Source organism: Lissotriton helveticus, chromosome 6 (assembly GCF_964261635.1).
Source record: "Lissotriton helveticus chromosome 6, aLisHel1.1, whole genome shotgun sequence".
NCBI lineage: Eukaryota > Metazoa > Chordata > Amphibia > Caudata > Salamandridae > Lissotriton > Lissotriton helveticus.
Genome location: NC_136067.1, coordinates 33,178,562 through 33,206,008, shown reverse-complemented (window position 1 = coordinate 33,206,008; position 27,447 = coordinate 33,178,562). Strand labels below are relative to the sequence as shown.

The 27,447-nt window shown below is 46.2% G+C and overlaps 1 long non-coding RNA gene across 1 annotated transcript; it reads left to right on the top strand.

The window, feature by feature from the left end:
• The first annotated feature begins 4,141 nt into the window (after positions 1–4,141).
• Positions 4,142–15,319, top strand: LOC144761200 (uncharacterized). Its single transcript, XR_013595624.1, has 4 exons — positions 4,142–4,199; positions 14,136–14,332; positions 14,827–14,907; positions 15,182–15,319. It is a non-coding gene; the product is annotated as an uncharacterized LOC144761200 (long non-coding RNA).
• Positions 15,320–27,447: the final 12,128 nt, after the last annotated feature.

Below are 27,447 nucleotides of genomic sequence, written 5' to 3'. Positions count from 1 at the left end.
GTCAGTTTCTCATGAAACGCTCTAGCTTTCCTAGTAATATCCTTTGCCATGAACAATAACTCATCCTGTTCATACAATTCTATCCTTTCCAAAGGCAATGTTCCATCTATTATCTCATCAACATCTGATTTTAAACTGGTAACATCAAGCCTTTTTGCCTTAATTTCAGCTTTCAAGACACTCAATTTAGCTCCTCCATCCGCATCTCTCCCATCCCAGCTCCGAGATCTACGTTTAGGTATTGGTGAGTTATAGGGAGTCCTCCCCTGTTCCCATCTCTCTAGGTCCCATGCCTTTCCATCTTCTCGGGGTGGGTGGTGAAACACTCCTTCACGCCTCATAGCCCCTCTCTCCCCATCCTGGCTAGTTTCACGGGATGCAGGGTAAGATGTTCCATTACTCCCTCTTTCCTCCCTACTTCCCTGTGATTCCTGATTATTCGAGGCGTGGCGGGACCTATCGCTGTTCTCCTTTCTCCAATGTTGAACGTCTTCCCCGAGTGTATGATGAAGGCACCTAAACCTATTCTGAAAAGCCCGTACCGCCTCATCTCCTCCTTTCCCCCAGAGACGGGACATTTCCTCACATTCTACAATCCTAGTATTTTGTTCCGGCTGTTCTCTCTGATTTGTAGGACATGCATCCCTTCTATTCTCTTGACTTTGGCCTTCCCGTCCCTGACTGCTTTCGCTGGCCCCACAATGAGATACAGTCCCGTTACCCCTGCTTTCCCACTCTGGTTCCGTTCTTGTCCTGTTACTCGGAGATACTATGGACCCGTCCCATTCCCTCAAATCAGCTCTTAACTCTGAATAGGATCTTGGCCGTGGTCCCCTTAGATCCATTGGTCCTCTCGGACCTCCCTGTTCTGAATTGGGACCGACAGTTGTGTCTAATGGGGTATTCCATGTTACCGATCCTGGCAATTGTTTCCATGCATTTGTCACATTATTCCTCCTTTCCATCTCAATCCTTTCCCTATCCAATTGCCTTTGTTGTTCCCCTCTATCTCTCTCAGGGTTATAGATCGAAACTATGGGTCCTATGGTAACAGGCACTTGAAGAGCGTCTGGTAATCCCACAGACTCAGCCCTTTCGGTGGTTGGCGTTTTCTGCACTACAAACCTTCCCACTACACTCTGTACAGTGTTGTTTGGAGGTGTTTCTCCGCCTTTGATAGGTGTCCATTCCGATATAGGGAGTGGTGTATATCCCTCTATGTCATTCCCATCTTCCCTTGCGAGCCCTCTATCTTCTATCAACCCCACTCTCGGAGGTGGTCTATCCATTAACAATCTGTTTATCAGATTGTCCTCCGACTCGCTTTCCTCGTCTTCTTCCATGAGGTTTCCTCCTCCTCCTGCCACCTCCCTCATCGGATACATTTTTTCCACCTCAATAGCCTGTACCCTCCATCGCTTTGCTTCCTCATCCCATTTGGAATCTCGCACTGCCCTTACCGATCGCGTCAGCCTTTGTTGACGCCTGTTCAAATTTCGGTCGTGTGCAGCCTTAATCCATGCATTAAGGGCCTCAAACTGTGTTGGTCTGGGCGAGGGTTTCAATGAGGACATGGTTGCTTTTAGCTGATGCAACACCTCTAACTTAAACGTCCCGTACCTCGGGAACTGCATTTCCTCATTCCCTTCCGTAAGCTTATTCCAAGCCCCAATCCATAATATCGTATGCAGCCCCACATTCGTTGCCATATAATGAGCTGGCGTACCCTCTGGCGGAGCCTCTTCCCCGTAATAATGTTCACTTCGTTTACGTTTAAAAATCCCTTTCAAACACTTAAAACACTTCATGATTTCTCTTTTCTCTGCGTTTGTTTACTTCCTGATGACACTCCACCAATCTCAGCGCCGTTCTCACTAACTGGCCTATCCGTACGCGACTTTCCTCCGATGTCACTCTAGCCGCCCAACCAGAGCGCGGCTCTAGCTAACGTCACACCAACCGCTCAATCACAGCGCGGCTCTAGCCGACGTCACCCGTCCCCCTTCGCAGCAGTTCCCCTCCTTTCTCAGCTCGTCTCCTCGGTCATGCACGCGTCCCATTCATACTCCGAAAAATGATTACTTCCGTCCAAGCGATCACCTTTCTTGACTGTACGCCCACAGTCTTTCTGTAGTTGTCACCTTAACTTGGCGAAATATCTTTCCGTTTACTTCCAGACAATCGCCTTCTCCGATAGGTTACTCACACACAGTAACTTTCGACCAGCGTCCGTTACTCATACACTCACTCTTACACTCCCCCTATCTTGGATCCACGGCGGTCAATGGTACCTCGTGACCTCCGTACTATGGTCGACAACTACCCTGGATGTTCGATACACCCAAAACCACTTAAGCTCTGGCCTGAACTTAAGATTTCACCAGTTCACCCGTTTACCAGGTTACCAGCTTACCAGGTTGCGCGCGCTCACAACCTTCTCTCATTCACACTACAGGCATTCAACTCCGCAAGACATTACAATACAAATACAACACAAAACACCGCAATCTGTTCACGCATGACCCTTTTTATACTCACTCTCCTCCGATACTGCTGCTTTTCTCGCACCGTCTGCACCTTTCGGCACACGATTCTTCCGCTGCTCGTCTCTCGATGTCTAGGGGCCTTGGGGTAAACTAACCTCTCTAGATTACCTTCCTCAAGAAGATAACCATCCTCACTCTGCTACCAACTGCCAACGCGGGATTTCTGGTTACTAGTTACATTACCAAATCCCAAACTACGTCGATTGAATCGTTGGTACCTGTCATTGAGTAAAAGGTAATCTAGCAATAAGTCAATCAATTTAAGAACTTACACCACTCTAAATGACCACTGACCAATTTTTAAGTTTCAAGGATTTAATATAAAGTCAAGGATAACTGAAGATACAAACTTCTCAAAATGAGATTAAGAAGATAAATCGGTATCACTATGAACATGAACTTTTTGAATAGTCTGAGTCTGAAAAACAAAATAATAAGTACAAGCTCAAAAACCATCAGGGTTGCCAAAATGGATATAAGTTGTAACCTCAAAGTCATTACAGAAAAGAAAATTAAGGTTAGTCTGTCCCTACACTATACTAAGTGACATCCCTACTTAGCAAGATCTTAACCCTCTAGGTGTCAGCCGTGGTGACTTCCTAAGAAGATCACGCACTTCTCTTTGTCTCTTCTCTGATAATGGGTCTCTCCTGATCAGCCTATCTGCCTACCCATCCGCTTCCTTAGGCTCCCAAAATCATCTGCTCTGCTCTCCTCCCGGGTCGCTTTCCCTAATACCAAATCACATTTCCAATAGAAACGCCCCTTGGGACGCCCCTCACGTGGTACATCTTTGCGCGGTAAACTCCATGATGGTACTCTTGAAGACCCTCGTTAAAGTTGACCTTGGTTCCCAGGCTTCTTCTCCAGTGCGCCGATACCCCCTGAAATTCCTGGAAACTCCTACAGGCCTGCGCAAGGCGCCACTGAACAAAGTCCCTTTCATTCGAGCTGATTAGGACCCTCGCACCTGCATACAGTCCGTCCTGCAGTGGGCCTCAAATTCCAGACTCCACCATATCTTTAGTCGTAAAACACTCTCAAAGCTCTGTGCTGGACACCTCACGACCCCTTCTCTAACGAGCACATGGCAATTTAAACGACATGACATTATCTGCTCTGGCCTACTTGATTTACATGCAGCAGGTCCCTGCAATCTTAAAACGTTAACTTGATTTAAACAGCAAACATTCTTAGCTAGCATACGTTTCTAAAATAACACATCTATAAAGCATATACTTCTAACCCTAAGTTCAATAGTACATTTGGAAGAACCATGTCAACCTTATCTCACATTATTTTAGCAGCACGTTCAGGTTTGCTGTGAATTGCCCTAAGGCCTACACATTATACTGGATTTCAAAGTTACATTTAATTCGGACATGATTCTTTTAACATGAGAACATGAGGTTTTCACATATATTCCAACATTTCTACATTAATCTCACACCGTTATAATTATAGTTACTCCACTTAACATTCTATACATTTCACTACTGAATATAAAACACTCGTGTGCAAAACATGTTTAAACTAACTACGTGCTTGTAAATATGGCGTACTTATACATTTTTTCAAACTTGTGCTCTCTCATAACGATTTCCGCTCCAGTGAAGGCGCCAAGGTCCCAGAAGATGCGGCGCTGACTGGCGGGTACGTTTTCTTCTTCCTTTAAATTCTTTATTCTAATTCCCCGGGCGGTACAGTGTGTATTGGGTCGCAGGTTTGGTTCGGTAATGTACAAGAGGTCTTGGCGGAGGCACCGCCACACCAACGCAGCTTCCTTCAGTCTGAGATATGGGGATTGTTTTCTTTATTATTACTTTGATTCCGCGCACCTCAGCCATCCCCTCCTCCCGCTCTTCCCTCACACGTACTACCGCCGGGTCCTGCAGTAGTCACTCGCTAATTAACCCTACATTAGAGTTGCCTGCCAGTGCCGAAATGAGATCCCCCCCTCCCTTCACCCCACTGAATGCTGCCGTCTTCCTTGGCATGTCTAAAGAAAACTGCCTGGTGGTCTCTCCACGCAGATGGAGCGCCTGGCTGTCTGCGAGTCCTTCCCCAGAAATGTAATATGACATCATTAAGCCTGTGTTTTTTTTAAAAAAATGCTTGGAATTTTTGTGTGTGTGAGTAGCAATTTGTATATGGCTTATGCTTTTTTCTATCGCTTCGATATTTCAATATGTGCTCACTTGAGATGCCTTTCTTTGCCTTGACCCCGACCGATGCAGTGTTTCAGTTGCTCAGTTGTTTAGTGTGGAAGTGGTGTAACACCCTGAGCATCGTTGCATAAGGAGACTGCATGACATATGCCAATGGTAGCAAATGTAACACAAATTAAGATGCAGGGGCCGGGCTTAGGTGACTGGAGCTTGAAGCGGCCTGTGGTGTAACCGAGGTGAACTTTAAAAGTGAACTGTTCATTGGTTACAATAACTCCTTTAACCTTAGGGCTCTTGGGGTGCAGTGCTCACGGGGTGTGAGTTGTCTGTCTAGTTATCAACTGGACCCAGAGCCGTAGGTGCATCAACCCACTGATCTGTCTCCTTGTGTTTGGAACCTCTGACCCACCCATATGTTGTGCACAACGCAAATCTCTGCAGCAGGTGCATTTACCCACTAAGACATCTGACTGAGATTAGAACCGGGGGCCTGCAGGCTACACACAGATCTGTGTAGGAGTGTTTAGTATTTAAAGTCACTAAACTCCGGTGGCTTGGTACAAGGGAGCTGTTAATGAACCGTAGAGCTCCACAATATTCACATTAACCCGACGTGTTACCTGATTCACCTTCTAACCTGCAGTCTACAAAGCCTATTCACGTTTCTAACATGGGAACAGTTTCTAATTTTTCAAGATGTATATGGCATCTTCCTTCCCTTTTTCTTCAGTGGCGGCTGAAAGAGGCCTCAGGTGCCAGTTCACAGCATTCTGAATTACAACAAGCAAGCAGTGGTGAGCACTGTGAGGTGTTTGAGGACAGTCATGTGAAGCTGGCACTGTTGGGCAGAGATGAGCTTTCTCTCATGGGCAGCGTGTGACTGTGAAGGTGGCATTGCTGGATAGTGTTAGAAAGGTGACCCCGGGGGAGGCAGAAGATGTCTGACTGACCACCCCTAGGTCCACCTCTCCGTCGAGAAGTAGCCGAGCGTTACCGAGAGGCCTCCTGAATGAGGGCCCTCTCCGAGGATCGTACAGCAGAGTAATCACAACACTACAAACGGACACCACACAGGAGGTCAAGTTCTCAAGCTTTTATAAGTAATCAAGGTTGCGGGTTCTTGGCAGTATATACAGGCGGATCGAGGGATCCGTAAAGTCTCGAAAAGGGGGGTAAGGTAGCGGGACAGTCTAGCTTCTGGGCGGAGGAAGGGATACCCTGCGCACAGCTCTCAATCCTCGAGCTGGGGGGTTCCGAGAGGTCGGGCCACGGCAGCGCCAGCAGGCTTACAGGATGGTTCAGCAAGGTAGGCCGCGGCAGCGCCAGCAGGCTCTCAGATGGTTCCGCAAGGTAGGCCGCGGCAGCGCCAGCCGGCTCTCCGATGGTTCAGCAAGGAAGGCCGCGGCAGCGCCAGCAGGCTCTCAGATGGTTTCAGCAAGGTAGGCCGCGGCAGCGCCAGCAGGCTCTCAGAAGGACGTCGGGTTACAGGAAGGATGAGTTCGTCTGGTGTCGGCCGTGACAGCGTCAGCAGGGCTTCCAGTCCAGGATACAACTGGCGTCCTACTCCGGGACGGGCCCAGATATAGGACGAAGGTCCTTTGATGTCCGGACCCTCGCGCCTGGGGCCAGAGGGGCCGAGATGATGGTGTCCAGACACCCAGCAGGGGGGGTGGAGCCAGCGCCCAGGGAGGCCGGAGGGCGATCGATACCAGGCGTCCGGGGACGGCTGGAGGGCCATCGAAACTCCTCTCCCTCCGGGATCTGTCGAGTGGCCACTCGACCACCTGGGTGGATCTTGGTGCCTCGATGTCGGGGCTTCGCTGGGGCCTGGGCCTGGGCTGAGGCCACATGGCCGTGACGTGGGGGACCCAAGATGGAGTCGGGCACGGCCTCGTGCTTAGGTCGTGATGGGCCTACGCTGGAGCCAGGCCGGTGATGGGGATCCGGGATGGTAGCCGGATCTGTGGTGTTGGGGCGTGCAGGGTCGGGCCGAAGGGGCCGCCCGAGGTCCGGAGGAGGGCTGATGTCGTCCTGGGCCCGCCATGCGGGAGGGGTAGGACCACGCCATGAGGCTGGGTCCAACAGATAGTGTGAGGTGTCAGAAACAGTGGACACTGTAAAGGTTAGCACAGGTAAGCTCTCTCTTCCACACTCTATCTTGCTGTCTGTTACCATACTTTTTTCTGCCACACTCTCAACATCTGTGTAGTCCTCTGTGTAATAACCTTCCCCAAAAAATCCAACACTCAGCAATTTCGTAAATTGTAAATAATTCAAGTGAATTGCTTTATTAATCTTCCTTCTTCTGCCTCAAGATTGCTTGAAAAAGCATCATTTGTCCACTCTTTTTTCAAAAGGTTCCCCCCATAGGTTGTTCGGGCTCGCTCACTACTACTGTTCGCTCGCCGTATTGCAGTACACAATAATTGTACGCCTTACCACTTTCAAATGTCACCAGCCGCCACTGATCACTCTTCAGAATGACAATAGAAAGGGCTTCATTTGTGCTTTCCTAACTGCTGATGTATTTTGAAATATTTGTACAGTTCAAGTTTTGTTGCGTTAGAAATCTTTTTTTTACATCTTTCAGCCTTTCCTTTTACACTTAGCAGAACTGTTGTTATATAGTTTACATTTCAAAACCTTCTCACTTTGCGGTCAGCGAAAGAGAGGTTAACACTAATCCCCTTGTTAAAAGAATAAGCAGCAACTTGCTAAAAGAAAGAGCCTGACATTTGACCTCTATGACCAGATAAAATGCAAAGTCATCTTAACTGCTTATCCAACCCTATGAAAGCTAGCATAGTTATATTGGGGGGCTGCAGCACCCCACACCCATACTTCCAGCGGCGTTACCCAACTCAAAGGTGCTCGCTCTATGGGCCTCGGAAGGATGAGAGGACGAGTCTTCCCTGCTGGGGCCTGCCCCTGTGCCCCGCAGGCTGCGCAGAGATGTGTGCGCAGGGGGATCCTTGTGAGGAGAGGGAGGGGTCACGGGACACAACAGAGGGGCACAGCCACGTCCTCTGCACCGTTGGTATTGTAATAATTGCATTTATGTAGCGCTTACTACCGCTGACAAGGCGCTGAAGCGCTATCCGCTGGACAGCACGCTGCTCCGGAACCCATGGTTAGTGGTTAGTTCAGTGTTATTGGTTAGAGCTGATTTATAATAATAATATATATAGTTTTTTAAATGACAAACATTTACTTTATCTAAAAGTTCTTACAGCAAAGTGCAACCAGTGTGGCACTTAAAGATGAAAAAGGCAGACATCACCACAAAGTGCGTGTTACAATAGACACGAGTTTTCTTTTGAGTAGTTTGGTTCAAAAGGTTAAAACACACTTAGAATAGCATCGTCTGCTTTGGTTGTGGAGGGGTGCAAGGCAGCAGTGTCCATCGGGGGAGGTGTTGGACCCGGCCTCATGGCGTGGTCCTACCCCTCCCGCATGGCGGGCCCAGGACGATATCCGCCCTCCAGCAGACCTCGGGCGGCCCCTTCGGCCCGATCCTGCACGCCCCAACCCCACAGGACCGGCTACCATCCCGGTCCACCAGCGCAGGCCTGACCCCAGCGTAGGCCCATCACGACCTCAGCACGAGGCCGTGCCCGACTCCATCTTGGACCCGCCACGTCACAACCACGTGGCCTCGGCCCCAGCCCAGGCCCCAGCGAAGCCCCGACATCGAGGCACCAAGATCCACCCAGGTGGTCGAGTAGCCACTCGACAGATCCCGGAGGAAGGGGAGTTTCGATGGGCCTCCAGCCGTCCCCGGACGCCTGGTATCGATCACCCTCCGGCCTCCCTGGGCGCTGGCTCCACCCCCCTGCTGGGTGTCTGGACACCATCATCCCGGCCCCTCTGGCCCCAGGCGCGAGGGTCCGGACTTCAAAGACCTCCAGTCCTATATCTGGGGAAACCCTGGATTAAGACTTCAGTTGTATCCTGGACTGGAAGCCCTACTGACGCTGTCACGGCCGACACCAGACGAACTCGTCCGTAACCCGACGACCTTCTGAGAGCCTGCTGGCGCTGCCGCGGCCTACCTTGCTGAACCTTCCGAGAGCCTGCTGGCGCTGCCGCAGCCTACCTTGCTGAACCTTCCGAGAGCCTGCTGGCGCTGCCGCGGCCTATCTTGCTGAACCACCTGAGAGCCTGCTGGCGCTGCCGCGGCCTATCTTGCTGAACCTTCCGAGAGCCTGCTGGCGCTGCCGCGGCCTATCTTGCTGAACCATCTGAGAGCCTGCTGGCGCTGCCGCGGCCTACCTTGCTGAACCATCTGAGAGCCTGCTGGCGCGGCCGCGGCCGATCCTGTCGAACCATCTGAGAGCCTGCTGGCGCTGCCGCGGCCTACTTCGCTGAACCACCTTGCAAGCCTGCTGGCGCTGCCGCGGCTCGAACCTCTCGGAACCCCCCAGCTCGAGGATTGAGAGCTGTGCGTAGGGTATCCCTTCCTCCGCCCAGAGTAAGACTGTCCCGCTACCTTACCCCCCTTTAAGAGACTTTCCAGATCCCTCGATCTGCTTGTACATACTGCCCAGAACCAGCAACCGTTTATTCCCTATAAAAGCTTGAGAACTTAACTTCTTGTGTGGTGTCCATCTGTAGTGCTGTGATTACTCTGCTGTACGATCCTAGGAGAGGACCCTCATTCAGGAGGCCTCTCAGCAACCGCTCGGCTACTCCTCGGCGGAGAGGTGGACCTAGGGGTAGTCAGTCAGACATCTTCTGCCTCCCCCGGGGATGCCTTTCTAACAGGAGGTCACATCTGCAAAGGCAGCTGCCCAGAGAGACAGCAATTACAAAGGTACATTTTCACAGTTTAGAGAAATGACACAAATGCTCTGAGACACTCAAAAGGTCTGAACCCCACTCACAACTTTGAGAATTTAGGAAGGTCATGGATTGTAAGGGTTTGAAAAAAATGTATTGCTAAATGTTTCGACCTATAAGTGAAGCGTGTGACTGCGGATGTTAAGAATATGTTCACGTGCAAACACTCCAGACAAGGAGGGCTGTGAGGGCTACGGCGACACTCACCTGTGCGTGCACCTGAGGGGTGACGTCAGGACTCGCGGTCTCACCCAGGAGTGACGTCAGGATCTGTGATCTCCCAGGTCAGGCCCAAGGTGGGGGCAGAGGGTCCATTATTACCGGGACACCGTGGGGCAGATTTACAACAAAGTAACGCAGCACAGTGCAGCAAGTAATTTTGCTGCGCCGTACGGGCTGCGTTACTTTGGAAAGCACAGAGATGCAACATATTTACAAGAATATGTCGCATCTTGGTGCTTCCTCTGCACTGGCACACAAACCTCAGCCATGCGCCGGCGCAGGCACCCTTCCACCATGGTGCAAGGATGCCTGCGTCGTGGGGAGATTGTTTTTGTGCAGGAAGGAGCACCTTCCTCCACAAAAACAATCACTACAGGCATTTTCCTCTTTCAATTCATCCTGTAAAATGCAGCACACGTTGGAAGAGGAAGAAACGAGGAGAAATGAAAACATTTCTCCTCGTTGCGCCTCGCTACGCCACCTCTAGGGTAGCGTAGCATTCACACGCATCTCCAGATTTACGCTTTATCGTAAATCTGGAGCTGTGTCTTGCTCCATGGGTGTTGCATGGGAACACCCACAGCAACACCCATGGAACGCCCCTTCCACGCACAGTGCTGCGTGTGAAGGGGCCGTATTTACAAGGAGAGGAAAAGTCACGCAGGGTGGCTTTTCCTCTCCTTGTAAATATGGAGGAGCCCCCTAATTTCAAAGAGAACCAGCCTTATTTATTAATGGCGAGGAAGCTAATACTGCTACTACCACTAGATGGCACCAGAGGCTCAGCAATCGGCATTTGTATAGCGCAGCACTGTCATCCCTAGGGGTTTCTGGGCGCTGTGGATGCCTCCTCAGAATGAAGGTCAGAAAAGAGCTGAAAGAGGCAAAATAAAGGTCAGAACAGAGCAGAAAGAGGCAGAGTGAAGGTCAGAAACTGACAGCAAGAGGCAGAATAAGGGTCAGAAACAAGCAGGAGGCAACATAACGGGCAGAATGAGCAGAAAAAGAGGCAGAATAAAGGTCAGAAACTGACAGCAAGAGGCAGAATGAAGGTCAGAAATGAGCAGAAAGAAACAAAATAACGGGTAGATCGAGAAGAAAGAGGCGGAATAGAGGGCAGGAGCGAGCAGAGAAGAGGCAGAAAAATGAACAGAAACTAAGCAGAGGAGGCATAAACCGAAGGCAGCAGAAGGTAGAAAACTGACTGCATGCTGGACAGGAGGACGGTCACAGGAAGAGCTCGCCCGAGACACTCTATCTGCTATGTCCTCTCTTTGATAGCACATACGTGTGCATGGAAGGCATCACTGAAGCTGTTGACCCAGGCCCAACAAAAACTCCTGACATGCCTGCTTCCCATCCATGGATGCTGCCAGGCTCTGCATTCTTCCTAGGTGTGTCTGTGCCACCAGAGGTCTTCTCCGGACCATGGGTGCTTTTATGAGTGACTGCACTTCCTTCCTGCCTGATCGAGAGGCAGTCCATTCATCTGGGGTCTAGGGACTGCTCCCTTCCCTCCCTTCTGTGCCCTTTCAGTATCCCCCCCCAACACACACACACCTTTTGCATACAGGCATTCATCCCCAGGTCTTGAGGGGGATTCTGAAAAAATCTCTTGTTTGCATTTTGAAGTCTCTTGATCTGGGCACTTCTTGCACACCCATGTGATGTCATCGCATGAAAGCCCATAGAGGGCACCTCTGTGCCAACTGCTGAAAGAAGCCCCTCCCCTGGCAACACTCTTGATGCCACCAGCCCCAGGAGAGGAACACAAGGTGCAAATAAGCAATAGCTTTGGAAGCATTTACCACCTCTCCAATCCACAGCATATAAAGCAAGATACTAAAGCAAATCCTGCAACAAGCATCTAATTAGCAAAGCCAAGATCCTCAAGCTGCATTGATGAATGTAACCTTTGACCCGGCACTCAGGTGACAGTCATGTGGCGTCAGCATTGAACATGGCCACCTTCAAGCTAGCCAGGCCAATGGTGCTGGAACCAATTTCAGAATGGGGTGCTGCCATTAATGTTACATCACTAAACTCCTAGATATTGTGGAATATTCAAGCGTCTAAAACACCCAAACAAGTGTAGCAGGAGGGTGGTGAGGGTGTGGTATGTAGCCAGTCGTGCATTTTGGGGCACTGTTGTGGTTGCACACTGTCATTTAAAGAGAGCACATTTTCCATTGAAATGGCCACTAAATTTGTATAGACGTATGGGGGCATAATAACAAGGAACAGGGAAAATAACGCTAAGGGCGCTTAGCGTTAATTTTTTTAACGCCCGCTATTGCTGGATAATGTTGCCTGGATATCGCGGTATTAACAACACTAACCGCTTAGGCGATAAAAAATCCAGCGATAGCGGCATTTTGAGAGGTTATCGCTGGTAATGCAGCGATAAAACTACAAGGATAGGGATATCCTTGTTGATAGCCCACGGTGGATTTAGCCATGTAATCCACCTCCCATTGGATTACATGGCTAAGTCTGAAAATTTGCAGATGTAAAAAAGCAGCGTCAACCGTGTTTAGCGCTGCTTTTTTTGTCTCTAACAGGGTTAGCGTGAAGCTTAATGATAGGAGAAATGTCGCTTAGCGACATTTCTCCTATTATTTTGCTCTGGAACGCCCACTTTGCATCTCATTAGAGATACAAAGGGAAGCGTAGTGAAGGGTGCTAACATGCGATTTTGCATGTTAGCACCCTGTTGTTGATAGGGCGATTTTTTTTATCTCCGCTTCTTTGGGCCATATGTATCAACAAATGATTTTGCATTTCCTAAATAGCGAATTTTAAGGAATCGCTATTTAGAAATTGTAAAATGGTATGTATGAAAAAAATCGCTATTTGTTAGCGACTCCTTAATATTCCTTATTTGCGAATTCGCATTTTGCAAATTCGCAATTAAGGAATAATTCCCAATGCATTCCTATGGGCCAGGAGGCCCATAGGAATGATTGCGAAATAATCCTCAAATTGCGAATTCGCAATTTGCTAATCGCAATTTGAGAATTATTTCAAGGGTGCAGGGGTGTCTCAAAGACACCCTGCTGCACCCCAGAAATATACATGTGTGTGCATATGGCGCACATACATGCCCTATGGGCATGTGTGTGCATCACATGCCACCTTGAAAAATGCCAAAATATGCATTTTTTGAAGAATTCGCAAGTTACCATCAACTAAAAGTTGGTGGTAATTTGCGAATTCTTAACCATATTTCGCAAGCCAAAAATGCTACAAACATAGCATTTAAGGAATCGCAAAATTGCGATTCCCTAAATGCTATGGCAAAATAAGGAATCGCACAACTTTGCAATTCCTTATTTTGGGAATGTTTCATACATCCCAAAACATGCAAAACGTCCGTTTGCGAATCGCAAAGGCCGAAATTCTGTGAATTTCAGCCTTCGCGATTCAAAAACGGCTTGATACATATGGCCCTTAAAGCCAAAAAAGCGGAGTTAAAGCCCTTGTTAATATGCTCCATAGCTTTACTAGTATAATGCCATATTACTCAGCTCTCCAACTCAAATCCCAGATGCAATATTACTCCACCAATAATGTAGATCAATTGTCCATGTTTCAATGAGACATCAGAAGAGTCCTATATGCAGTTTGTTTTCAATTCTTTATTATTCTTCTTTCCTTAAATTTCTTTTCATTGTTGCCTGAGCCAATGCGTTTCATCCCCGTTGGGACTTCTTCAGGGCTACACAAATAAATATACAAATTATTTAAAATGTATTATTCTTTAAAAACACTACATGCAATTTAAAAATAAACTCCTAGCAGTCACTCTGACACGTCATGGCAAATGCCAATCAACATATCACAGCACCGCATGGAATGCAGCTTTTTAAGAAACAGAGACAATTCAAATGCATTCGAAGATTTAACCATACTCATATGCAAAGTTATGAGACTGTATATAGAAATTATATAACCCCTCACCAAAACAAACCCAATGATATCCTTTCTCGGATTAATTAGTTATTCATTTTATGATATTCACAATACATATACACATCTTACCCTTTAATATTTAAAACACTAGTATGAATGAAAAATAAACACAATACTGTCTTTATATTAAATATCAACAAAAGTTCTGATTGATCTAAACGAGTACATATATTTGTTGATTGAATTGATCATAACTAGCATTCATTAACTACTATTGTATACAACATGGTCACAATTTATATACCCAATTATACAAGCATTTTTAAATGTATTACAATATTAAATCCATGATTAGGTATCATATGGGAGAATACCTTTTTACAATTCTATTAGATGATGATGCCAATTGTATTAGATGATGTCAAAACAATATTTTTATCTTCCACAGGTGAAAAAGTACTCGGGTGTAAACGTAATAAAAAAAAGTATAATCAATTTGAAAGTCATGAAATCCACTGTTGCACAATAATATCAACACTCAGTGTGATATCTATGAATGAACCGCCACATGTCCATTTGAGAAGAATCAGGATCTTTAACCCGTTTTTTCTGTTCCCGTGGACACAGCCGATTCCACATTTCCAAGTGAGTTAACCCTTAGAATTATGCGTATCATCACACCACGTAATTAGATTTTTTTTTTTTTTTTTAAGGTTTTATAGAGCGCAAACATGACCCGTGAGGGTATCAGAGCGCTTTACAGATACAGTAGAATAATACAGGGACATATCACACGATAAACGATGAAAACTAGGTACAAAGGAGGGCTTACAGAGAGTCAAGGGATGAAGGTGGGACAGGGTAGCAGAGGGTACTGTACCTGGGGGATGTGAGAAGCTATACAACAAGGATAAGTAAAGTACAATGAATATAATACAAATAATACAAAAAGTCAAATACAGTGGTGTGCAATGGCGCAGGATAGGGCAACATTCTCTCAGGTGGCTGACGGAATGAGTTTAGCCAAGGAATTTACCCATGAGAAAGGACTTGGCCTCGTTTTTGAAGCGAGCAAAGGAAGGGATTTTTCTAATGTCAGATAGTTTGGTAATCTTGGGTTGGTTTATGTTTGTTTTTAGGACACCGGCACGTCTTTCGCATCCTCACTCGGGAACCGTCAGGATTCCGCTTACTTCTTCTCGTTGTTTTAAACCACACAAGTGAGTTAAATTCGATGGATGCTGTGTTATTAACACTTAGCGATATGATGTTATATTTTCTTTATTTATCATTTTCATAATATTTGTTGTTATGCGACTAGGAACAGTTTTAGTTTCGTATAGATTATCTCGTAAAACACTAGTCGACATGACGCGATTGATAAGCTATTGCTGTAACAATGTAGTAGATAAATCCACGCTGCAACTTACTGTAACCCATGACGCTGGAGGTCATTCGATGTGGTGAACGTATGAATTTGTTTATGTTTTTCAGGTACAGCCCCTGACGAAGGGCCGTGTGGCCCGAAATGCATTGGGCAAGGGCATCTTTTGAGAAAAAATGGAATCTATGAATTTATTGTTTCTACGAACAACAAGTAATGTTAAGACATAAAATATCACTGAACATAAGGAATGTTATGACATAAAATAATGTTCTGATGAACTAAGAAATTTCAGTAAAAGATGCATTGGCTGAATAATTCTTGTTTATGTTTTCTTCAAAAATTCACGGAATACATTTGATGAATATTTGTATGTCCAACTAGGATTTGCAACAGTGCACAGAGGGCAAGCGGTTTCGCTTGAGTATATTATTCATATCTATGAATGTCCCCCACATTGAAAAAAAATCTACAGGTCTACAAATCAAATCCACATGGCCCCAATCAACAGAAACTCCCACGCACTGCATCTCACTCCATACATAAGGGAAAAGCTTAATATAGAGGTTACTGCAACCACAACATGCTGCCTGCAACTGAATAGATCTTATTTTGAACTCCACAGAATGGAGCCGAGAGCATTCATGCACAATACAAAAATTTTCCTGTAAGCCATGTCGTCTCATATTACATTATACACAGACAAATATATGCAACAATGCTCCTACACCAATGCGGTTTGTGTCCAGACAGCTTATATGTAGCATGCGCGCAGTGTATAAAGCGAGCACCACAACGGTATGTGTTTATATACACACTGTCATCAAGAAGTCACACTGGTGTCGCAAGATGAGAAAACTCAAAATAGCAATGGGACGTCAACCCCTTTTTTTCACTATTCTTGGCGTATAACACAGATGACGAATGTGTTCCATATTGTGTATTAGTAATAGAGATTTCTGGCTGGCAGAGTATACACCCTGTCCAAGCAGGAGCCAAAATCTTAGTCAGGGTAAGTCAGATACAGGACCTAAATTAACCTGAGCTCACCCTCTGGTAGCTTGGCACCGAGCAATCAGGCTTAACTCAAGAGGCAATATGTGAAGTATTTGGGCACCTTTTAATTACAGTAACACAAACAAACAACACAGAAAGACTCAAAACCAGTTTACAAAAATAGAGGATATTTATTTAACTAAAACAAGAAAAAAACAATAAAAATCCAAAAGGTAGAACTTGAGATATGAATGTTTAAAGATTAAATGTGAAAATAGTGGTTAGAAATAACCAGCGGTCAAAAGGTTATTTGAAGTTGCGAGACACCGGTACAAATCCAAAGGTCGGCCCGACCGTGAAAGAGGGCAGGCTGGCTACAGAGACCATGCAGGGACCGCTGAGAAGGTACCTTGTATGGAGCAAAGCGTCAACGTCGAGCACACGATGCATCTGAATTTTCACATGAGTCCGTTGACTGCATCTGAGATGAGCCTCGCAGATAGAGTTGAAGATTCTGCGCTGCACCATCGTCGAGCCTCGCAGGCGGTGTCATAGAATCGGCTATACAACTTTGTTGAGCCTCACAGTCGGGAACTGCGTCTCCATCAATTTGGGACTGCGTCGGTATCGGGAAGTGATGCATCGATTTTTCACATGCAGTCGGGTCGATGTTGCAGTTTATGAAGAAAAACAGCTGCAGAACCCCCTTCTGAGGTCCAGGACTAGAGGGGGCACCTCAGGCAAGGGTAGGACTCACAGATTGCAGAGTCCAGCAGCACCAGCAGAGTTGCAAGAAGTCTTTTGTGTCCCTGAAACTTCAGAAAACAGGAGGCAAGCCAGCAAGTCCTTGGATAATCTTTGGTTCAAGGATGTAGAGAGCAGGTCTAGTTCCTCTCACTCCCAGGCAAGAAGCAGTACGTCAACACAGCAGATCAAGGTGCAAAGTAGCAGTCCCTCCTGTAGCGCAACAATCGGCAGGCCAACACAGCAATGCAGGCGGCTAAGTGGTGGTCCCTCCTACACCACATTATCTCTTCTTCCAGGCAGAATCCAGCAACGTTCTGATTTGATTGTGCAGGGGAACCAGCACTTATACCCAAATGTGCATTTGAAGTGGAGGAGACATCAGAGAGGCCTTTAGAAGAACAGAAGGTTCCTGCCTTTCCTGCCCTGTAGAGTGTTTATACACTCTACAGGGGGTATGCAGTTCTTTGTGTGGGGACAGGCACAGCCCTATTCAGGCGCAAGTGTCAGCTTCTCCCGCCCAATTGCCTCAGGAAGGCCGCTAAAGTGCAGGTGCTCACTCCTTAAAACAAGGTAATATTGGGTCATCCTCAATTGTCACATGCAGTTTCCTTATAAGTCACTGGTATAGTGGTACTACATGTGTCCAGAGGCTGTAAATTAAATGCTACTAGTGGGCCTACAGAACTGATTGTGCCACTCCCTTAAGTAGCACTTTAAACATGTCTCAGGCTTGCTATTGCAGTCTGTGTGTGAAGTTTTTAAAGTACCATTTCAACCTTGCAAAATAAACCTTTTGCCAGGCCCAAACCTTCCTTATTAATACATATATCACCCCTAAAGTAGGCCCTGGACAGCTCAAGGGCCGGGTGCAGTATATTTAAAAGTAGGACATGTACTTTTAAGTTTTACATGTCCTGGTAGTGAATAACTTAAGTTTGTTTTTCACCAATGCAAGGTCTATCTCTCCTGTGGGATAACACTGGATTTGCCTTATTACATTTTATAAGCGTAATTTCCAATTGGGAAGAGATACCCAGATCAATTTTGGTGTCTCTGGAATCACAATATAAAATAATAACTTATGTTGATGTCGGAGTGCCATATCAGGAAACTGAGGTGATGTGATCGCTGTATGTCAGATGCTAATACAATCACCTGTATCAGAGATATTTTAAGGCATTGTCAAAATAGGCTACTGGCTAGAGGCCCCACCTTCCAAGGGACCACTTAGTAAAAGGAACCTTCTGTTTGCTCACTTCTGCATATTTTGTATCTTAAGCTTTGACCTATAATTCAATATGGTTCGGCAACTATTGTAGCAATATTTTGGAAAATGCAAAATGTGCAAATGTGTAAAAAATACATTTTGATAATTAGATTTTTTTTATGATGCATACAGTCATAACTGATGAGCTCACCATTGCACCTGAAACGAGTTACCTAGGTGACTTAGAAGTGTGAATAATACTATGAACAGCTACGCCAAATTTTCGTGTAGCATGCCAATATTTTTTAAATTAATGTAGTTCCTGATGTTCAATTCAACTTGCTCACGCCTTAAAGTTATCTCTACCTTGTTTCCGTTGAGCAATCAAGTGAATGACATAAATGTATTAGCAAAATATAATATTCTTAGAAGATCTTTATTGTGAATGATGCTTCCATCATGTACCCGAGGTACCATTTTCAAGGACTTCTACTGGAAGTTGCACTGAGAACTAGTTGGTGCTAATTCTATGAGCCATTATTTAAGAAACATTTCATTCGTGTTGTACATCTTTGGGGCACAGTTGCTGCAGAAGCGATGGAAGATTTCTCCTTCCTTAAGAAATGGGTTAGAGTTAAATAATCACAGTGGGCCCGATTCACAGAATGAACTTAAGACTCAATCCTAAACTTACTACTATTTTGGTATTCACAGAATGCACTTACTACTTTCGGGATTCACAGAATGAACTTACTACTTTTGGTATTCACAGAAGTTAGGATTTTGTCTTAAGACAGACTTAAGACAGACTTAAGACAGACTTAAGACAGACTTAAGACAGACTTAAGACAAACTTAAGAAAGACTTAAGACAGACTTAAGACAGACTTAAGACAAACTTAAGAAAGACTTAAGATAGACTTAAGACAAAATCCTAACTTAAGTCTGTTTTAAGTCTGTCTTAGGTTTGTCTTAAGTCTGTCTTAGGTTTGTCTTAAGTCTGTCTTAAGTTTGTCTTAAGACAAACTAAAGACAAAATCCTAACTTCTGTGAATACCAAAAGTACTACGTTCATTCTGTGAATGCCAAAAGTAGTAAGTGCATTCTCTGAATGCCAAAAGTAGTAAGTGCATTCTTTGAATACCAAAATAGTAGTAAGTTTAGGATTGAGTCTTAAGTTAATTCTGTGAATCGGGCCCATAATTCTTAATTATTACTTTGTTGTTTCTGATTTGCAAAATGCGACCCTAACCATGACCATGCCATGTTGAATTTGCAGAATCTAGTAACAGCTTGTGTGACTTGTCTATAAAACCTCTGGGATTCAGTTGCAACAGGGGTATACTTTGCTATTCTTCTCCTAGGCGACTTACCGTGCTCAGTACTCTTTATGAATTTGCCACTTAGAATGTTTGCTTGGATTTAGCTTAACCAGGGATTAGATAGTTTGATTTTGTATTTATCTCTGCTGCTGTCATTGGGGCCTTCATGGCAACACATGCATTTTTCTCTCTACTGTATTTTGGATTTTTCTGTAATAAATATGTATCTTCTATTTTTGATCTAGCTTTTTATGCTTCTGATATTTTATTCCATTTAACTCTGCTAAAATGTGTTTTCCAGATGAGGAGTGTCGTCTCTCACCACTGGGGGCACTGGAGTTGAATTGTTTTGTTTAACATTTGGGTCAGTGCAAACATTAGGGGTTCAGGTGATTACTGGGGTTCAGCTCCCACATAGTACAGGGCTTGAATCAGCAAATAATGAAAATTCAAAGTTGTTCCATACAGGGGCCCCTAAAATCCCTACTATGGCTTTGACCTGCGTGCTCCCCTGTGGGTGGCTGTGTGGTGTCTGTAACTCCTCAGCACTGCCTGCTGCCTGGAATACCCAAGTAGTAAGACCAGGCAAGCAAGGTGTGTTTAAGAAAGCATCAGTTTATCAGCATTGTACAGTGTGGTGACTCATATGTAGGTAATTTCCATTTTGCGATTCCCAAATAGCGATTTTTTAAGGAATCACCATTTGAGAATAGCAAAATGTAATGTAGGTAAAAATTTGCTATTTTTTTGCCAATCTTTAACATTCCTTTTTTGCGAATCGCAATTAAGGAATAAGTGTCCCATTCATTCCTATGGGCCAAGAGGCCCATAGGAATGAATGGAGATACATTCTCAAATTGCGATTTTCTGTGTGAAAATCGCAATTTGAGAATCGCAATTCCAAGGGTGCCAAGGTGTCCAAAGGACACCTGTTGCACCCCTGGAATGTGCCTGTAAGTACATGTGGCGCACATAGATGCCCTAAGGGCATGTCTGTGCGCCACATGGCACTCTGAATTTTTTTTTTAAATGCATTTACCGCAAAATACCATCTACTTGAAGTAGGTGGTATTTTGCAATTCCTTATGCAAAACTCGCAATTTTTAAAGCACCTCTACATAGCATTTAAGGAATCGCAAAATTGCGATTCCTTTAATGCTTGAGCAAAATAAGGAATCGCAATTTTTGTGATTCCTTATCTTGCTAATATGCACCTACATATCAAAACGCCGTTTGCGATTTGCAAACGCCGAATTTCGGCATTTGCGAATCGCAAACGCCTACCTACATATGCCCTCAGAGTCGTGTGCCACACTGCACACTTCGGTGAGCCGGTATCTATACACTTCCTTACAGCTTGCTCACGTGGCAAAAATGTTTTAGAAATGCCCTCTCAGCTGAAGATTTTTTCCCCTAACAAAGTTTTGCAAAGTCTGCGATTTATGCTCGGTAGAAACGTCACTAAGGGGCAGATGTATCAAGCTATTTGCGACTCGCAAAGGCCGAAATTCGCAAATGGCCAATTTGCATGTTTTTGAATGTATCAACAAATCGCAATTTAAGGAATTCGCGATTCCTTATTTTGCCATAGCATTTAAGGAATCGCAATTTTAGCGATTCCTTAAATGCTATGTATGAAGCAATTTCAATTTGCGAATTTTGGTTAAGAAATCGCAAATTAACACCAACTTGTTGTTGATGGTAATTTGCGATTTCTATTAAAAAAGCACAATTTGTCATTTTTTAAGGTGGCATGTGACGCACACACATGCCCATGGGGCATGTATGTGCGCCATATGCACACACATGTATTGAGACACCCCTGCACCCTTGAAATAATTCTCAAATTGCGATTAGCAAATTGTGAATTTGCAATTTGAGAATTACTTCACAATCATTCCTATGGGCCTCCTGGCCCATTGGAATGAAAGGGAAATTATTCCTTAATTGCGAATTCGCAAATAAGGAAGATTAAGAAATCGTTATAAAATAGAGATTTTTTGATACATGCCATTTTGCGATTTCTAAATAGCGATTCCTTAAAAATCGCTATTTAGAAATCGCAAATGGCTATCTTGATACATCTGCCCCTAACTTTGTTTGTCAGCTGTCACTCATGGGAGGATTTCCCACTAGCCAAGCTGTAAAATACATGCAGATGCATTTTTTCTGCAGTTTTACCTTTTGTACAGCACTTCTGTGATTAATGGCAAATGTTTGCATAATATTTCTCTGCAAGTCCCCCACTTCCGAAATTGTTCTATGAGGCGCTTCTAGATTGCATGGGAGCTGAAGAAAGCTGTTTGGCTTCAAACATATTTTATGCAGAAAACTTCTTAGCATTAAATGCGAGTTTATGCTACAAAATTCACAATGTTCATGCAAATGTTGGAAGTATGTCCCAGAGTGTCCTTCTGTCCTGCACTAGGAGGCAGACAGACTGCCCTCTGGGGTGGTTGAAACCCTGCACTGACTGGGGGGACAGCTGACAGACAGAGGGACGGATGGAACGGATTTCACAGAAATTAGGCCTTCATTTTAAATTGAGTGGACCAGTTGAGGCCAGCATGCGCAGGCTCGTCGGCGCCAGTGTGGAAGGAAGCCGAGTCACACGGGGACTCACGAGCAGGATATTTTAGGCTCGTGACACATCCTTCCTCGAAGCACCGCTGGGCTGATGTTATGTGCCCTGGGTCAGTCCCAAAGACCTCCCGCTGTCACATGTCAGACACAAGCAACTCGTCAGGTCCAGTTCTCTGTTGGTATTCTGGGATTTGTAGTTTTCCTTTCCTTAGCATAAATGTCAGACTACAAGTACCAGCATGCAAAGCAGAGATGGGCACACGACGAGCTACTCAGACAACTGGGATGGACAACTGGAGCCCCTGAGAAGGGAGATGTGTGGACAAGCTTGAGAGCTCTGGACTGTGGGTGCGACTCACACCGGTGTGAGAACTCTCAAACTCTTCAGGTGGACTTAAAGAGACACACCTGGCAGGAGGCAGCGCGGGACCTCTAGACAGAGGGCGCTGCCCACACACTGGAAGACTTGAGATCCCCAGACAGAGTGAGAGTCTCAACACTGGCATGGGACAGTGTGAGACGGATGTATGACGTTACAACGTATACTTTTACAACGTATACCATTATGACGCATTTTTTACAACGCAAAATTCTTTACAACGCATTCCATTACAACGCATGCCATTACAACGAATTTTTAAAAACTACCTTTACGGGGGGAGGAGCCTAGCTCGCGACCGAGATGGCCGCGTTTTAGCTCGGCTCCGTTCAACCACCTGTTTTCTTCGATTATCCTGTATTTCTCCTGCCCCGGGAAGCCCTCCTTGCGGTGTTTCGGTACCGCGGGCACTTTGCGGACACTTACCCGTTGCTCCGGTGATCCTGGGTGCTGTCGATCCTGTGCGGTGGTCCCGCTCGGAGCCTTCGGGGCGGACTGGCCTGGACCTCCTGGCAGCGACGGGACGTGACGGAGCGCGATGGTCGGCCCTTGCTGGCGCTGTGGATCTGGTTGCGGAGGCTGATGTGCGAATAGGCCGGCTGTGCCCGTTGGCGGACCCGACTGGCCTGGGCCTAGGGGTGCGGACGCTGCCTCCTGCGGGGGAGCCTCCTCATTTATCCGGCTTGGTCCCCCCCTTTGTTCCCCGGCCCGGCCATTTTGAATTTTCCGCCCGGGCTCGGAGAACGGGGCCGGCGGCACGAGGGGGCCGCTGAACATCCTTCTTCTGGTGGGTCTCCTTCCTGCCTTGGGGCGCCCCGCCGCAGTTCGGCTGACCTCCTTTTGCTTTGGTGTTGCTCCGGCCGGGGCCCCCGACGACCGAGGGCTTGCTGGGCTCCTAAGATGGCGGCCGACCCTGAGAGTCTCTGCCGGGCCTGGGCGAGCACTGGGGGCCCGCCACACGGCCCGGATATCGGATCTTGTGAAGGGTTTCCTGCACTTCAAGTTGTCCTGGATGCACTATACTCCTGGCGGACTTCCGTGGCTGCGCCTGTTTCCCCTGTGGAGGCGGACCCACTTTTCGATTTAGGCGGGCCCCCATCGTTGGATTTTGCTTCCTTGTTGCAGGGTACGGCTGGTGTGCTCCTGGTCTCTGTGCCTCCGGCGGAGACCGCATCCCTGAATTGGAGACTCTCCGACGCCCTTCGTCGTCCTGCTTTGTTGCCTCGGCCGCTGGTCTGCGGTCCGTTTGCATCCTGTCCAGGCCTCGATGATCCTTTCTGTTTCTCATCGCGTCGGCTCCCCGGCCGGGGCGCCTGTGCCGACCCAGCTGGGCTTGCCTCGTTGGACTTGTCCATAGAACTGTGCCTGCGGTGCGAAGATTGTACCGTAACTTTTTTATATTCTCCGTATTTTCTTTCACGTTTCTCCTCAGGACTGCCGCTGGATTTCCTCCTGAACCCTGTGTCCCTCGTCGTTTGGACTTTGTTTGTTTGGATGATTACAACCTTGGACAAAAGCGGACAGGGCTGAAATGACTTATTATATGCGGTAGTCTTGTTTTTGATCTATGACCGACATGTGCTGTTGTGATGTTGCGTAACTTCGTGGGACTCCTGAAACTTATCCTGATGTCGTTTAACTTCCCGTGGGCTCTGCCTCTCCCCTTTTCACAGGTGGTGGGATGGTTGCAGATTATCCTGTTTTTGCCCTCTCCCGTGTGTAATGTTCCTTCCTTTCCCTGGCCCTTCTTTTTGCCTTTGTTTCTACCTTGTTTCTTTCTCCTATATTTCGGGTTCTATTTAGGGCGACAGGCACGCTGCTGGGGGGTTGGCCGTAGCCTTCTGCAGGGGTGTAGGGTGGGCTTGAGGGGTGGGTGGGGGGGTCTGTTGCTGTTTTTGGGGGATCTTTTTCCTCCTTTCTTCTCCCTTTTTGGTTCTATGGCCCTTGTGTATCCCTTCTTTCGGGGCTCTGTCTCGTCGTCTGTCCCCCTGGTGTCTTTCTGGGGTATTTTTCCGGTATCACGATGATTCTGATTTGCTGGGTGTGTTTTCTGTATTTTCAATGTCTATTTTGTACCGGGTTATGGTTTTCCTGTTTCGTCGCCCGGGGGCGGGTGTTTGGATAAGAGTCCCTTCCTTTCCTTCTTCCCCCTTCCTTTCCCCCCCCCCCCCCTTATGCGGGGTTCCTTTCTTTTATTGGGGGTCCGTTTCGCATTGTTCTTGTATTTGGGTCTTTTTCTGTGCTGTTTGGTGGGACGGGTGGTAGCTGCGGTGGGCGGGCATTGGACGGTGTGTGCGATGGCCTTTCCTCATGTCTGTTGTTTTGACCGGTGCTTATTGGTATGCCTATTTCGTGTTTGTTTCTCCTGTGTTTTTTACGATCATTGTATTGCTGCCCGCCGCGGCCCCGCCCCTTTGGATTGTCTCTTGGCCCGCCATACTCCTGTACTCCCTAACCCGTCCTTTAAAAATAAGAAAACTACCTTTCTACTTCTTATCTCCTGTGATCGCTCTAAGAAGCTTGTTATTTCTCCTGTTTTTTTGCCTTTGTATACTGTGATACTCTGTGCATTGCTCCTGACATTCGGCTCTGTGGTGGCCAGCCCGGTGGGTTGTAGGCCCGTATTTGTGAGCTCTTTCTGTACAATAAAGGTTTTTAAAAAAAAACAAAAAAAAAACAAAAAAAAAAACTACCTTTACAACGCATTCCATTACAACGCATACTACCTTTACAACGCATACCATTACAACGCATACCATTACTTTGCATGTATGGTAAGTATTGGATAGTGTAGGGGTAAAAATTACTATTCTAACTCCAGGGGCGTGCAAAAGTAGAGTAAGTGTTGGATAGTGTAGGGGTAAAAATTACTATTCTAAACTCCAGGGGGTGCAACAGTAGGGTAAGTGTTGGATAGTGTAGGGGTAAAAATTACTATTCTAACTCCAGGGGGTGCAACAGTAGGATAAGTGTTGGATAGTGTAGGGGTAAAAATTACTATTCTAACTCCAGGGGGTGCAACAGTAGGGTAAGTGTTGGATAGTGTAAGGGTACTATGCGTTGTGATAGTATGCGTTGTAATGGTATGCGTTGTAATGACTGCGTTGTAATGACATGCGTTGTAGTGTCATGCGTTGTAATGGTTGCGTTGTAATGGCATGTGATGTAATGGATGTTGTGTTGTAAAAGTTTCATTGTGATGGTAGTGTGTTGTAAAAGTTGCGTTGTAAAGGTTGTTTCCCGCACACAGGGTTCAGGTCTCTTGTGCCCTGCACACAGGGTTGAGGTCTCTTGTGCCCTTAGCTGAGGAGAAAGGTCCCTTGAGCCTTATAGAAGTCCTGCTGAGCAGAGGTTTCTTGCTGGTTGGTGGAAGGGGATGCAACTGTTCAAGCAGGAGGGCCTGAGTTGTATAGCATGTGTGTAGGGAGATAGAATTGAGCATGTTTGTGTATCTTGTCGGGGTTCAGCTTGAGGCCGTTGGCTTTCTTCCAGTTATTGACTTTAGATATGCAGGTGGCAAACGTGTTTATTGCGTTGGAGAAGTATTGTCCAAGAGGGAGAGTATGAGTTGTGTGTCATCTGCGTAGAAGAGAATGATGTTGTGTGCTCGGATATTGTGTCCCAGGCCAGTAATTGCAGGCTGTGTGGGCAGTTTGTAAACGGCCATTTTGACCTGGCAAAATAAACCTTTTACCAGGCCAAACCCTTTCTTTTTAGGTCGAGGACCTAAAGGCTGCGCTTGCGCAGTCTGTGGTCGGAGATTTTATGTCTTTCAGTAGCACTGTAAGTCCCGCCTTCCTCCCCTGTCTCTCCTCCATTGGCTGGCTTCCTAAACGGAGGCCAGCCATTGAAGGAGAGACCCGTCACTCCGATGTAGCCCCGTCTTTTTCGGATTTGGGGGCGTAAGTTTTGCAGTTCTTTAGCTCGTGACGTAGTCAGTCACTCAGAACTTCAAAACCACGCCCCCAACTCCGAAAATGGCCGTAGGATTGTAAATGACATTTTGCGCTGATCATCTGTGCAAGAAGTCGCGGGGTCCTTTTTCCGACGGTATGTATGTTTGCTTTATATGTGTTTTTCTTTTGATGTTACTTTTTTATTTTTGCTAATATGTTTATTCTCTGTTTTCTAGGTGCAACATGGCCCGTGTCGTCTCCGTGCAGCACTGTGCTCCGCTGTGCACGAAGTGGTTCAGACAGGTATGTATGCTGCTGTTTTGCTGTTAGAGGTAAGCCATTTGGTTTATTTTGCTAATCTTATGTTTATTTCCCTGTTTTTCAGGTTTAACATGGCCCGTGTCGTCTCCGTGCAGCTGTGTGCTCCGCTGTGCACGAAGTTGTTCCGACGGGTATGTATGCTGCTGTTTTGCTGTTAGAGGTAAGCCATTTTGTTTATTTTGCTAATCTTATGTTTATTTCTTTGTTTTTCAGGTCCAATATGGCCCGTGGCGTCTCCGTGCAGCTGTGTGCTCCACTGTGCACGAAGTGGTTCAGATAGGTATGTATGCTGCTGTTTTGCTGTTAGAGGTAAGCCATTTTGTTTATTTTGCTAATCTTATGTTTATTTCTTTGTTTTTCAGGTTTAACATGGCCAGTGTCGTCTCCGTGCAGCTGTGTGCACTGCTGTGCACGAAGTGGTTCAGACAGGTATGTATGCTGCTGTTTTTCAGTTAAGGTAAGGCATTTTGTTTATTTTGCTAATCTTATGTCTATTTCTTTGTTTTTCAGGTCCAATATGGCCCTTGGCGTCTCCGTGCAGCTGTGTGCTCCACTGTGCACGAAGATGTTCCGACAGGTATGTATGCTGCTGTTTTTCAGTTAAGGTACGGCATTTTGTTTATTTTGCTAATCTTATGTTTATTTCTTTATTTTTCAGGTCCAACATGGCCCGTGTCGTCTCCGTGCAGCTGTGTGCACTGCTGTGCACGAACTGGTTCCGATATTCTGCTCTTTTGATGTTCGAGGTAATCTATCTTTTGATTTTGCTAATCTTAGGTTTTTTTCTCTCTTTGCTAGATACAACATGGCCCGTGTCGTCTCCGTGCAGCTATGTGCACTGCTGTGCACGAAGTGGTTCAGACAGGTATGTATGCTGCTGTTTTTCAGTTAAGGTAAGGCATTTTGTTTATTTTGCTAATCTTATG